This window comes from Microcaecilia unicolor, chromosome 6 (assembly GCF_901765095.1).
Source record: "Microcaecilia unicolor chromosome 6, aMicUni1.1, whole genome shotgun sequence".
NCBI lineage: Eukaryota > Metazoa > Chordata > Amphibia > Gymnophiona > Siphonopidae > Microcaecilia > Microcaecilia unicolor.
The window spans coordinates 52,089,256-52,101,790 of record NC_044036.1 but is presented as its reverse complement, the minus strand read 5'-3'; positions in this window follow the sequence as shown (position 1 = coordinate 52,101,790).

Genomic DNA, 12,535 nt, shown 5'->3' with positions numbered 1-12,535 from the left:
CAAAAGCATACATTTAAGGACTGGGTGGGAATTAATGGAAACTTTGGAGTGGCAAAGAAATAATTTGGATTTGAGGGTGGGGTCTGGCGACTTAGTAGGGCCTGGGAAATAGCATAGGGAGAAATGGATGCTTGGAGAGGGGATAGCAGGAACTCAGTGATTCAGAAAAAAACAACTGCTAGTCTGACTCACACTCTTCAGCACTAGCCTGCAATATAGACCTGACTTTTACAGACCTGACCATTTTCAGACTTCATGCAAAGGCTTGGTACTGTGTGAAGGCCTCGAGGTATATATGGAACCATCCAGTCTGATAAAAGGCAAAACTGGACAGTAACAGCTTATCGTTGTTATATTGTAATCAGCTATGAACATCACCCCAGGGGCTTCAGGTCATCATGTTCCAGACCAACTGGCACTAAGAAAGGTATAAAGACCCCTTCTTTGAAGGTATTAGCTGGCACGCTCGCTGTTATCTCTTGGAACCTCGATCAACAGCTGACTCCGAGCTCTGCCACCCGATGAAGGCCTTGTTAATGTGCAGCATCACTGCCTGAGACTTCCGGCTAGGGAGTCCACCTGCTGCTTGTGTTCCTGATCCATCATGTACCATCATGTAACTGAAAGGGCTGAACTTGGGACCGAAAATGGTGAACAGGATAGGTAAGCTGGTTCCAGCAGGGACTGAGGTGAAACAGTTGGCAGAGATGTTCTATGCCGATGACTGGATCAAAGTAATGCCATCAAGTCCGTGAAAAACCAACACTGTAATTAAAACTGCTGGTCAGAAAGGCTATCTGACATTAGCGGGAGGTAGGTGGACTTACGTGCTATGATGTCTGGACGGTGTTATTACCTACATACTGACTGCAGTCAAAAGTAATGCACTGAGCACTATTCGCATATTTAAAAAAATTTTCACTGGTGACTTAGTTTTATGTTTGCAAGGGTTTCTTTGACATTGAAGCAGTTTAAAATTTAATCCCAAGAAGTGCAGAAACCCAAAGAGAGATACCAAATAGGAGAGGAGAGATTAGTAAACTCGACTCAGGACGAGAGGACTTGGGGGTGTTGGTGTCGGAGGATATGAAAGTGAAGAAGAAACAATGTGACAAGGCGACAGCCATGGCCAGAAGGATGCTAGACTGCATAGAGAGGGGTATAACAAGAAGAAAGGAAATGTTGATGCCCCTCTACAAGTCGTTGATGAGGCCCCACTTGGAGTATTGTGTTCTGTTTTGGAGACCGTATCTTGCTAAAGATGTAAAAAGACTGGAAGCAGTGCAAAGAAAGCTACAAAAATGGTATGGGATTTGCATGGCAAACCATACAAGGAGGACTTGCCAACCTGAACATGTATACCTTGGAGGAAAGGAGAAACAGGGGTGACATGATACAGATGTTCAAATATTTGAAAGGTATTAATCCATAACGTACCTTTTCCGGAGACGAGAAGGTGGTAGAACTAGAGGACTTGAATTGAGGTTGAAGGGGGCAGACTCAGGAGTAATATCAGGAAGTATTTTTTCACGGAGAGGGTGGTGATTACTTGGAATACCCTCCCGCGGGAGGTGGTGGAGATGAAAATGTTAATGGAATTCAAACGTGTGGGATAAACACAAAGGAATCCTGTTTAGAAGGAATGGATCTATGGAATCTTAGCGGAGATTGGGTGACAACGCCGGTAATTGGGAAGCAAAACCAGTGCTGGGCAGACTTCTACGGTCTACGCCCTGATCGTAACTTATAGATATGGAAAGTTCAAGAACAGTTCTGGGCAGACTTTTATGGTCTGTGCCCTGAGAAAGGCAAGGACAAATCAAACTCAGGTATACAAATAAAGTATCACATACCATGTAAATGAGTTTATCTTGGGCAGACTGGATGGACCGTACAGGTCTTTATCTGCTGTCATTTACTATGTTACCGGTGTTCCTGATACTGATCTCCCATCAATCGAGTGCCTGTGCTGTTTCCTGAGTGATACCATCTGTCAGGTCTGAACTGCTATCCCCTTAGTGCCTGGGCTTTGTTAGGAATCCTATTTTAGGATTAGGGAGTGTGCGCTTTCTTAGCTAAGCCTAGACCCTCTTAAAGTTATCAATAGATATCAAACAAAATAAAACATGGAAAATATTCAATCATTCTTATTTCAAAGGTCTTACGTTCCTGTAAGAATGACTGAAAATTTTGACACCCAACAAACAGGACTTAATAAGGATCTGGGTTTTCTAACCCATTATAAACCATAAAGCTGTATTTCTCTGTTTATTACCCTCCTCTCACCTACCAACACCCATCCTGTTAGAATATCAATGAAATGCTTTGATGTCCCCATGCATACCTCCTACCCACCCCCACCCTGTCAGACTGTCAAAGTAATGCTTGGATGTTTCACTTATATATACTATCTGCTACCACATTTGCTTATTTCCGATCTGACGAAGAAGGGCAACCTTCGAAAGCTAATCAAGAAATGTATTAAGGTATGTCCAATAAAAAAGGTATCATCTTATTTTCTTTTCCATGTTTTATTTCGTTTGATTTCTATTGATAACCTTTCGTATAAGAGAAATTGCTTAGGTAGTTGCCTCTAAAGCCCATTAGAGTGCAGCAAAGTACAGTTTTTCAGGTTTAACCATTTATGCTGAATTATTATGAAACAAATTATAAAGATTTTGGTTTTACATAACATAATACTGCCTAAAATATCTGGAAAGAATGTAGTTACACCTATGGTTTGATATCTTAAGATCCTAGGTTAAGATAGTAGGACATTTCTGCTGTGAATTAGTAATTCTTATGTGATAAGAGTTTTGCTTGGTGTCTGCCATTCCTTGTGGCAGAAGAATAGTTTGGATTTTTGGGTGATGGAATCCGATATGATAATTTGCTGTCTTTGTTAAGAGTTAGCAAATGTTGCCCTGTCTTTTGGTGGCTGTATTAACATCCGGGTTTCCGGAGAAGAGGGTGAGGGCCTCTCAGTTGTATAGTTAATAACATTCTAAATTGTTATTAAAAGAAATTAAATGCTCGCTCGTGTTTCATTTCCTTTTGCACCAAGCTTTTATGGTGTTTGAGTCTTTCTTTATTTAGATATACTAGCCAGTTTTGCTTTTAATCTCTAAAAGTAAGCAGAGTCCTCCGAGGACAACTTTCAAATAATCTAGTAATTAATTACGGCCGTATATCTAAGTTATTTCTATTTTCCAATCTTAAAATGTTTACTTAAGAATCCTGTAAATCCATTAAGACATCTCTATTCTTAAAAACACCATAAGAGCGAGCTTTTCTAGGGAAATATCTAGAGCAGTAATGTCACCAAAGTTATATATACATGAAGTTTATCTCATATTCCAGCATAAGGCATAGAACAGCCAATTGTCTAAATATGCTATATACCAATCTATTTGATTTCCATTCCTCACTGAATTTAAAGCATGAGATATCCTCTGCTTATGTTAGATTGAACCACTTCAAAAGTATTCCTTGATGAGACATACCATCTTGATAAAAAAAAAAGTTTTAACCAAGTAGTTTTTCTTCCCATGTAGGCTGTAGGTATAAAGACCCCTTCCTTGAAGGTGTTATCAGCTCAGCTGGCACGTGCACTGTTATCTCATGGAACCTCGATCTATAGCCCTCAGCTGGCTCTGCGCCCTGCCACCCAGTGAAGGCTCATTAATCTGTAGTATTGCTGCCTTAGACTTCCTGATCTACCATCAATCGAGTGCCTGTGCTGTTTTCCTGATCCAGTGTTCGTGAGTGATACCATCTGTCAGGTCTGAACTGCTATCCCCTTAGTGCCTGGGCTTTATTAGGAATCCTAATTTTAGGGTTAGGGAGTGTGCGCTTTCTTAGCTAACCTAGACCCTTTTGCCATCATTTTGGGTTAGTATGATTCATTGTCTCTGAGTGCATCTATTATTATTTCCTGCCTATGTCATAATAAACAGCTTACCTTTTCATAAATAACATCAGCCTTGTGTCTTACTCTTAGTATAAAGTATAAGTACTGTGTGCATAATAATTTCTGATTGTGAATTCGGATTGTATCTACAGTGAAGATCATTTCTAAGGTTTTGTTTTCCAGAGTGCTATATGATAAATTATTTCTCTCACTTATTTACCAATTCCCGGTTTGGTAAGTATGTAGCTTAGTCCCTATAACCTCACATGCAAACTTATTTTCTAACTCCTGTTACTCTGTTTTATCTGTTTACATGTTCCATCTTTGCTTACACCCTATGCTGTCTATTAAAATTTTTTATTGTGTATTGTCAACGGTGGGCAGGAGCAAGGGCCAGGCAGTCCACCAAATCAGTCTGTACACGGCCCTGCAATTGCTAAAACTGGCCCCGTTTTCAAGATTGATACTAGAGGTTACAGCAACTACTTTGAGCGCAGAACCGGCATGAACAGAAACGACTGGTGCCCCGACTATATTAGTAGACCACCAGGGCTTGTAAAGTAAGCGGGGGGGGGGGGGGGGGGGGGGGGGGGGGGGGTATGCGTGGTTTATGGGGGTAGGCACTTGGGGTGCTATTCCTGTTCAGAGCGGTGGTGGGGGTCAGCTCTTGTTTGGAGAGGAAGGAGGTTGGGGAAGCTACAGGATGAAGCTGAACGTTTCGATTTTCAGCCAAAATGGATTTTGGGCTGAAACAGAAATTCAGGCAGCCTCTAGTGCATAGCTTTCTATAACTTACACACATAGTGTGCGCCCCACCCATGTGTATGCCTACCTGTAAAAAAAAAAAATGCTCGTTGTAAGATATGAATGTAGAGAAATTTTCCCAGCAACTGCATCTTAAAGCATATCAAATACATATCACTGTTCTTCAAAAACATTTTTCTCACAACCCTCAGTGAAGTTCATTGCAAATTTGTAAAAGGAGAAACTAGAATGATATGTAATCTGTACAGTTGCTCCCGCTTTTGGATAGCGAGAGTGACATTACTCTCCTCAATGTCCACAGAACACAAAGAGCAGCAAAAGTTTTGTTGTTCTTACAAATTAATGTAGAGGCTAGAGAGATTTTGTGGTAACAGGTGCAAAGCCTTGGGAAGTCAGGTCAAATATGCCTCCATACAGTGTCTGGCACACACTTTTCAACTTGTTTAAATGATCTTCAATACAACTAGGCTGTTCATTCTCTATTTATTTATGCTTTATGTGCATCAATTCAGTAGTGATGGCTACACATATTGTACAAAAACAACAGCAGCACATTTTATGTACCTCAGGGAAATGGAAGTAGTCATACGGAAGGTAACTGAAAGAAACATCAATATTTAATCTGAAAAAAAGGATAAAAGTTGCACGTATAAAGATTGTTACTATCAATCAAACCACCATGTTTTGGTGGATTTAACCTGTTTTTGCTCAAAGTTTTATTTTCACTCTAGCTTTTGAAACACAATTTTAGAACACTGAGCAAAAGCATGTTAAGCAAGCAGCACTAGCAAAATTACTACTACTACTACTATTTAGCATTTCTATAGCGCTACAAGGCATACGCAGCGCTGCACAAACATAGAAGACAGACAGTCCCTGCTCAAAGAGCTTACAATCTAATAGACAAAAATAAATAAAGTAAGCAAATCAAATCAATTAATGTGAACGGGAAGGAAGAGAGGAGGGTAGGTGGAGGCGAGTGGTTACAAGTGGTTACGAGTCAAAAGCAATGTTAAAGAGGTGGGCTTTCAGTCTAGATTTAAAGGTGGCCAAGGATGGGGCAAGACGTAGGGGCTCAGGAAGTTTATTCCAGGCGTAGGGTGCAGCAAGACAGAATCTGTCCAGCATCATCTTTCATCATGTATTCAATTATTTATTTAGATTTTGCTCACACCTTCTTCAGTAGTAGCTCAAGGTGAGTTACATTCAGGTACTCTGGATATTTCTGTGTCCCAGGAGGGCTCACAATCTAAGTTTGTACCTGAGGCAGGGGCGTAGCTGCTATGGGGCCACGCCCTGGACCCCCCCTGCCGGTGACCCTCTCAACCCCCCCCCCCCCCCCCCCGCCTGCTACCTTTGCTGGCGGGGACCCCAACCCCCGCCAGCCAAAGTCTTCTTTCTTCGTTTGGTTTCTGAGTCTGACGTCCTGCATGTAGAACATGCAGGACGTCAGACTCACAGAAACAGAACGAACGCCTGCAGATCGCAAGGCTTCGTTCTGTCTCTGAGTCAGAAACCAAACGAAGGAAGAAGACTTCGGCTGGCGGGGGTTGGGGTCCCCTGCCAGCAAAGGTGGTAGGCGGGCGGGGGATTGAGAGGGTCATCGGGCGGGGGGGGGTCAAAGTTGTTGGTGTCAGCAAGGGGGGGGGTCGGCGGGGGGGGGGGGGCTAAAATGTGCCCCACCCCCACCTCGGCTCTGGACCCCCCCTACCGTTGAAGTCTGGCTACGCCCCTGGGCAATGGAGGGTTAAGTGATTTGCCCAAGTAAGCCTGACCTTCATTCCTCTCTGACCATTTTTCCTTGGTGGCACTCTCCCTCCTTCACACTTCTTTCTCGCATTCTCACTGGAATCGTTACTGTTCCTACTCCTCAGGACATTGGCCATACGCTCCTTGCTCATCAGCCTCGTCATATAATATACAATTTACTGTGTAGTTTTACTGTACTTAGGACCCACTCAAATGAAAGACAGTACTTAAAATAACTGAATTATACTCAAACATTAAATTATCCAACTTTCATTTGTTGCTTAAAGAAAAGTCTTTATTAATATTTTACACAAGATTTTGAAGTTGGTTTTAGAAGATATAAAACCCCTGGATTCAATGCACTTTGCTAATATACTGATTTGATATAAATATTGTAATCAAAGTTATATTTGTTACTGAAATAGTAGAAGTTATGAATTTTAAGATACTGCACTCAAATATAAATGTGCTCACGGGTGTTATCTCCCTAAAGAAGGGCTGTTCATAATCGCATAAAAATATTTCACATGCACCGATAATTTTAACTCGATTAATCGCATCATGCTGCTCTCTCCTATAAGGAGGAAGAAAAATGGCAGAAAGTTGAATGTGAAAGATGTTATAGGTGAAGAGAGGAGGAGAGAAAAGAAATAGTGAGGAGAGAGGAGGCCCTGAAAATAGAGTTCAGAGCACAGACAGAGGTACAGAACCAGAGACGGAATAAGAATATTAGAAAAATAAAATCACTGGACCACAAGCGTAAGAAAAATGATTTTATTTTCAGTTTAGTAACGGAAGTACAAGATGTCAGTTTTGAGAATTGACAGCTGCAGTCTATATTTTTTGCACTATACAGGTGAAAATGTGAGGGGGACACTACGGGCGTTCAAAAGTTTTAATTGCGATTAATCGTGCAATTGAAACTTTTAATTGATGAACAGCCCTACTTTAAAGTATATGATCTTCAGGATTGAACAGCTATCAAATTTTGTGTCAGAACAGGTCAGCAAAAGCTAGTTTTTAATGCAACAATGGGGAATGTAATTATAGAGGACACCTCTGGAAAGGTACATGTAGCATCGGACAGGTACATCTTGTATGTCTTTCCTCATTTCCAGTAAGTCTACTAGAACCATAAGACAGAAGAGAAAGATGATTCAGCTTTAATAAATGCACAATAACTATTCAAGGGAATTAGCCAGGCAAACACTGCCTTAAGAGATTTTCTCTGCACTTTTATGACCCCTAGGGGAATTTTCTGTAATTGCGCAATAAGACTTCTATGCAAGAAGCACCAGCTCTCCTAGGTCCCCTCCTTCCCTCACAGCAATAACACAACATGAGGTAGTGACCAACAGCTGCACATCCTCCTCCACCACTACTCTGGGTCCAATTGCTTATTTGAACTGAATGGCTATATAGAGTCCCACATGGTTCAAAATTAACAGTAAGCCTCAGCAAGACAGATGGCAGTAATGACCACCAGCACTGCCTCCTCTTGCTACATGATGGTGGGGTGGGAAGAGGGAGAGAAGAACAACAGGATAAGCAGTGTGATCGGTAGGGGTGAAACAATGAGATGCAGGTGTGGGAGGCAGAAAAGGCTGCAGTGTGGGGAGAATACTGCAGAGGAAAGCTAGTGATGGATATTTGGGGGGAAAGAACAGAGTGGTGGGAGTGTAGGGCTCTTTCCAAGGGGTAGAGAGAGAGATGGAAGGTGTCCACTGGAGAAGGGGCACAGAAAGCTGGGGATTGAACCTGCCAAAAGAGGAAAAGGGTTTGTACTATTACTAGTTATCATTTCTATAGCGCTACTAGACATACACAGTGCTGTATACTTGAACAAGTAAGAGACAGTCCCAGCTTGACAGAGCTTACAATCAGGATAGACAAATAAGGGATAAGGGAATTCTTACGGTGGGAATGATAAAACACACACGGGTACTGAACAAGTGAATAGGGATTAGGAGTTAAAAGCAGCTTCAAAAAGGTAGGCTTTTAGCCTAGACTTGAACACAGCCAGAGATGGAGCTTGACATACTGACTCAGGAAGTCTATTCCGGGTGTATTGTGCACCAAGATAAAAAGAACAGATGTTGGAGCTGGCAGCGAGGATGAGAAGGGTACAGATAAGAGAGATTTACCCGATGAACAGAGTTCCGGGAGAGATAAGAGTGAAAGGTACTGAGCAATTGCAGTGTGAATACATGTAAGTCAATAAGAGGAGTTTGAACTGTATTTGGAAACAGATAGGGAGCCAATGAAGTGACTTGAGGATAGGGTTAATATGAGTACAGCAAGTTCGAGTTTACCTGTTGTTATGGAGGAGTTGAATTATGTAACACTGGCGGAATATAAGTTGTGCAGCAGAATTTTGAACAGATTGAAGGAGAGAGATTGCTTAGTGGGAGACCTGTGAGAAGCAAGTTGCAGTAGTCTAAGCGAAAGGTGATAAGAGTGGGGATAAGGGTTTTGGTAGTGTGCTCAGAAAGGGAAGGATGAATTTTGATGATATTATAGAGAAAGAAACAACAGGTTTTAGCAATCGGATATATGCAGACAATAAGAGAGGAGTCAAAGATGACCCCAAGGTTAACAGCTGATGAGACAGGGAGGATGTGTGTGTTATCCACAGAGATAGAGAAATAGAGAATGGGGGAAGAGAAGAGGTAGGTTTAGGGGTAAAGATAAGCTCAATCTTGGTCATGTTTAGTTTCAGATGGCAGTGAGATATCCAGCAGCAATGTCAGACTGGCAGGCTGATATTTGGGCCTAGATTCCTGCTGAAATTTCTGGTGTGGAGATGTAGATCTGGGGAGTCTTCAGCATAAAGTTGATACTGAAAACCATGGGACGAGATCAGAGCACCAAGAAAAGAAATATAGATGGAGAAAAGAAGAGGTCGTAAGACAGAGCCCTGAGGTACACCAACTGATAGTGGGATAGAAGTGGATGAGGGATCCACTGGAACATACACTAAAAGTGTGATGGAAGAGATAAGAAGAAAACCAGGAAAGAACAGAGCCCTGAAATCCAAGTAAGGACAGCATATCAAGCAGCAGGTGGTGATCAACTGTGTCAAACACAACAGATAGATCAAGAAGGATGAGGATAGAATAGAGATCTTTGGATCTGGTCAGGAAAAGGTCATTGGAGACTTTAGCATGTGCTGTTTTAGTTGGGTGAAGAGGGCGAAAGCCACACTGAAGTGGATCAAGAATAGCTTGAGAAACTGTGGAGAATAGCATGTTCATGTAGCTTGGCTAGGGAGGAGGGAGATGGGGCGATAGAAGGACAGGGTCCAATGAAGGTCTTTTGAGGAGTGTTGTAACTACGACATGTTTGAAGGCATCAGGAACAGTTGCAGTGGAAAGTGAGAGATTGAGGATATGACAGATGGTGTTGAGTAGATGGGTAGGAATAGGATCAGAGGAACAGATAGTCGGTTTGGAGGAGAAAAGAAAATGTGCAATTTCCTCTTCAGTGATTTCAGAAAAGGAAGAAAAGAAGGCAGGGGTTGAAGGAGGATTGACAGAATGGACTGGGGGAAGGAGAGGTGGAGGTGACTTTGTTGAGAACTCAAGGTTGATCTTGTGAATCTTTTCATGTAAGCCAGAGTCTGGGGAGAAAGTGAAGAGGGAGTTGGAGATGAAGGCACTTTGAGGAAAGAGTTCAGTGTAGCACAGAGACATCCAGGGTTTGAGCAAAGAGAGTTTGTCAAGTGCTACAGTAGTCCTGTTTGGCAAGTGAAGAAACAGACTGGAAGAAGGTCAGCAAGATTTTGAAATGTATGAAGTTAGCATGGTCACAGGATTTCAGCCAAAAGCGTTCAGCAGATCGGGCACAGGAACACAGGCAGCAGATTCTAGAGGTCAGCCAAGGCTGGAGTTTGGGACGCCTTAGAGAACAGGGAATGGAAGAAGCAAAACTATAGAGCAGAGGAGAAAATAGTATTATAGGAAAAGACAACCTCATTGACAGACTTGGATAACATAGTGGTTGAGAAGATTAAAACACTGGTGGAGAGAGTGCAAGCATCAACAGTCTTGAAGATTCCTAGATGTTTTGGTGGAGATTGGACAGGACTGGGGGAGAGATGGTGTTTAAGATCAAGACAGTGGCCATTCTGGTGAGTTAGGGGTAGTGGAGCACATTTGAAGACTGAGAGATGTTAAAGCAAGAAACTGAGAAGCATAAGAGTTGTGGGATCATTAGCATAAATGTTAAAATCCCCCAAAATGAGGGAAGAAGATGAAGATTCAAGAAGGAGTCAGTCAGTAAGAAAGGGACTTATCAGGGGGTCGATAAATGACTACTACTTAGAGCGGTAGAGGAGTGAATAGACAGATGGAGTGGGCTTCAACGGAAGAAAACCAGCGAGACTGAGGTGGAAGAAGAGGTTGAAATCTACAAGAGAGTGAGAGTAGTAGCCAGACACCACCTCCACAGCCATCCAGGTGAGAAGTATGGGAGAAAAGGTAACCTCCGTAACAAAGTTCTGCAGCTGAAGCAGAGTCTTCAGGGAAAAGCCAAGTTTCAGTTAGGGCAAGCAGATGGAGAGTACGAGAGATAAACAGGTCATGGATGTAGGAAAGTTTGTTAGAGACAGAGCCGGCATTCCACAGAGCACATGAAAGGCACAGAAGAAGGGGAGAGGAGAGGAACAGAAATTAGACTGGAGTCACTGCAGTGTGACCTACATGAATAGGATGAGAGTTGATGTGAAGGACCAGGATTGGGATTGCTATCCCCAGCAGACAGCAGCAGAAGGAGCAAGAGAGTACGGAGAAGAGGACAGGCATGACTACAGTGAGATGTACTCAGAATGGAGATGGTTGAATGAAAGGAAAAATGTTGAAGCTTGAGATCTGAGAAGAAGAGAGAAGACAAAAGGGATGCTGAGATGATGACAGCAGAAGATGGACAATGTGTTCCTGAGGTATATAGTGGTTTCAGATGGAGAAAGCGATTGGGAAGGGACAGTAGGGAAGAGCTAGGGATGATGGAACCTGGAGAATGGCATTACTTGAGGGGGGGCTGAGCTGAGGAGGGAGAAAAGCTGGGGGGGGGGGGGGGGGGGATTTCACACCTGCAGAATTTTAAAGTTTTGTTGCACAGAATTCCCCCAGGAGTGTTATACCTACTGAAAGGCAATACTAAGACTGCTGTACAAAAGTGCAGCAAGTTTTTGCACTTACCACACTTTAACAGCAAATATTAATGTGCGCTGAGTAGAAAAGCTGTGGTAACAGTTGGGAGCATGTACTCTGCAGTTAGCACACTGCAAAATCCTTTATCGTACATTTAGACTTTGCAATTGGTACAGATGCATTTAATGTCTTCTCCTGAGGCGGCATTGGTGCACAGTACTTACTGCAAGCTGTGTTCCTGAGGTATATAGTGGTTTCAGATGGAGAAAGAGATTGGGAAGGGACAGTAGGGAAGAACTAGGGAGGGTGGAATCTGGAGAATGATATTACTTGAGGAGGGAGAAAAGCTGGGGAGGGGGTGTACAGTGGGCACGAGTGCACTTAACCAGAGTGTGCAGTTCATAGCCATTCTCCACCCACACCCCACCCCCTATCAGAGCATGAGATTAAAGCACAAATCAGCATGCGCTGTCATACCACTGCAATAACAGCGTACACTAAGAGGCTCATTTTCAAAGCACTTAGCCTCCCAAAGTTCCATAGAAACCTATGGAACTTAGCCTCCCAAAGTGCTTTGAAAATATGCCTCTAATTCACATATTAACTACTTAACGCAGTTTAGTAAAAGGTTGTCAAGTATTTTAGAGAAATCTTGGAGGCCCTGAAGGTATTTCAGAACAAATGTACAACTGAATAAGTTTAGAATTGCACGTACAATAAAATGACATAAGCTGCAACAGGTAAGGTACACAACATGCTGGTTTGTAGCATACTTCTTTAGTTTTAAATTAGGGAACCACTGCCCCATCATTATCTGGGCAAGTGAGCTACTACATAAGGGTTCCAGAGAATATTATAGTAACACCCAGACAAATCAAACTACTGTGGTGATTTGACAGCACGAACAAAAAAAATATTGTTCATTTAATTTTACAGAACAAAGAGAAATGTAAGATACTGA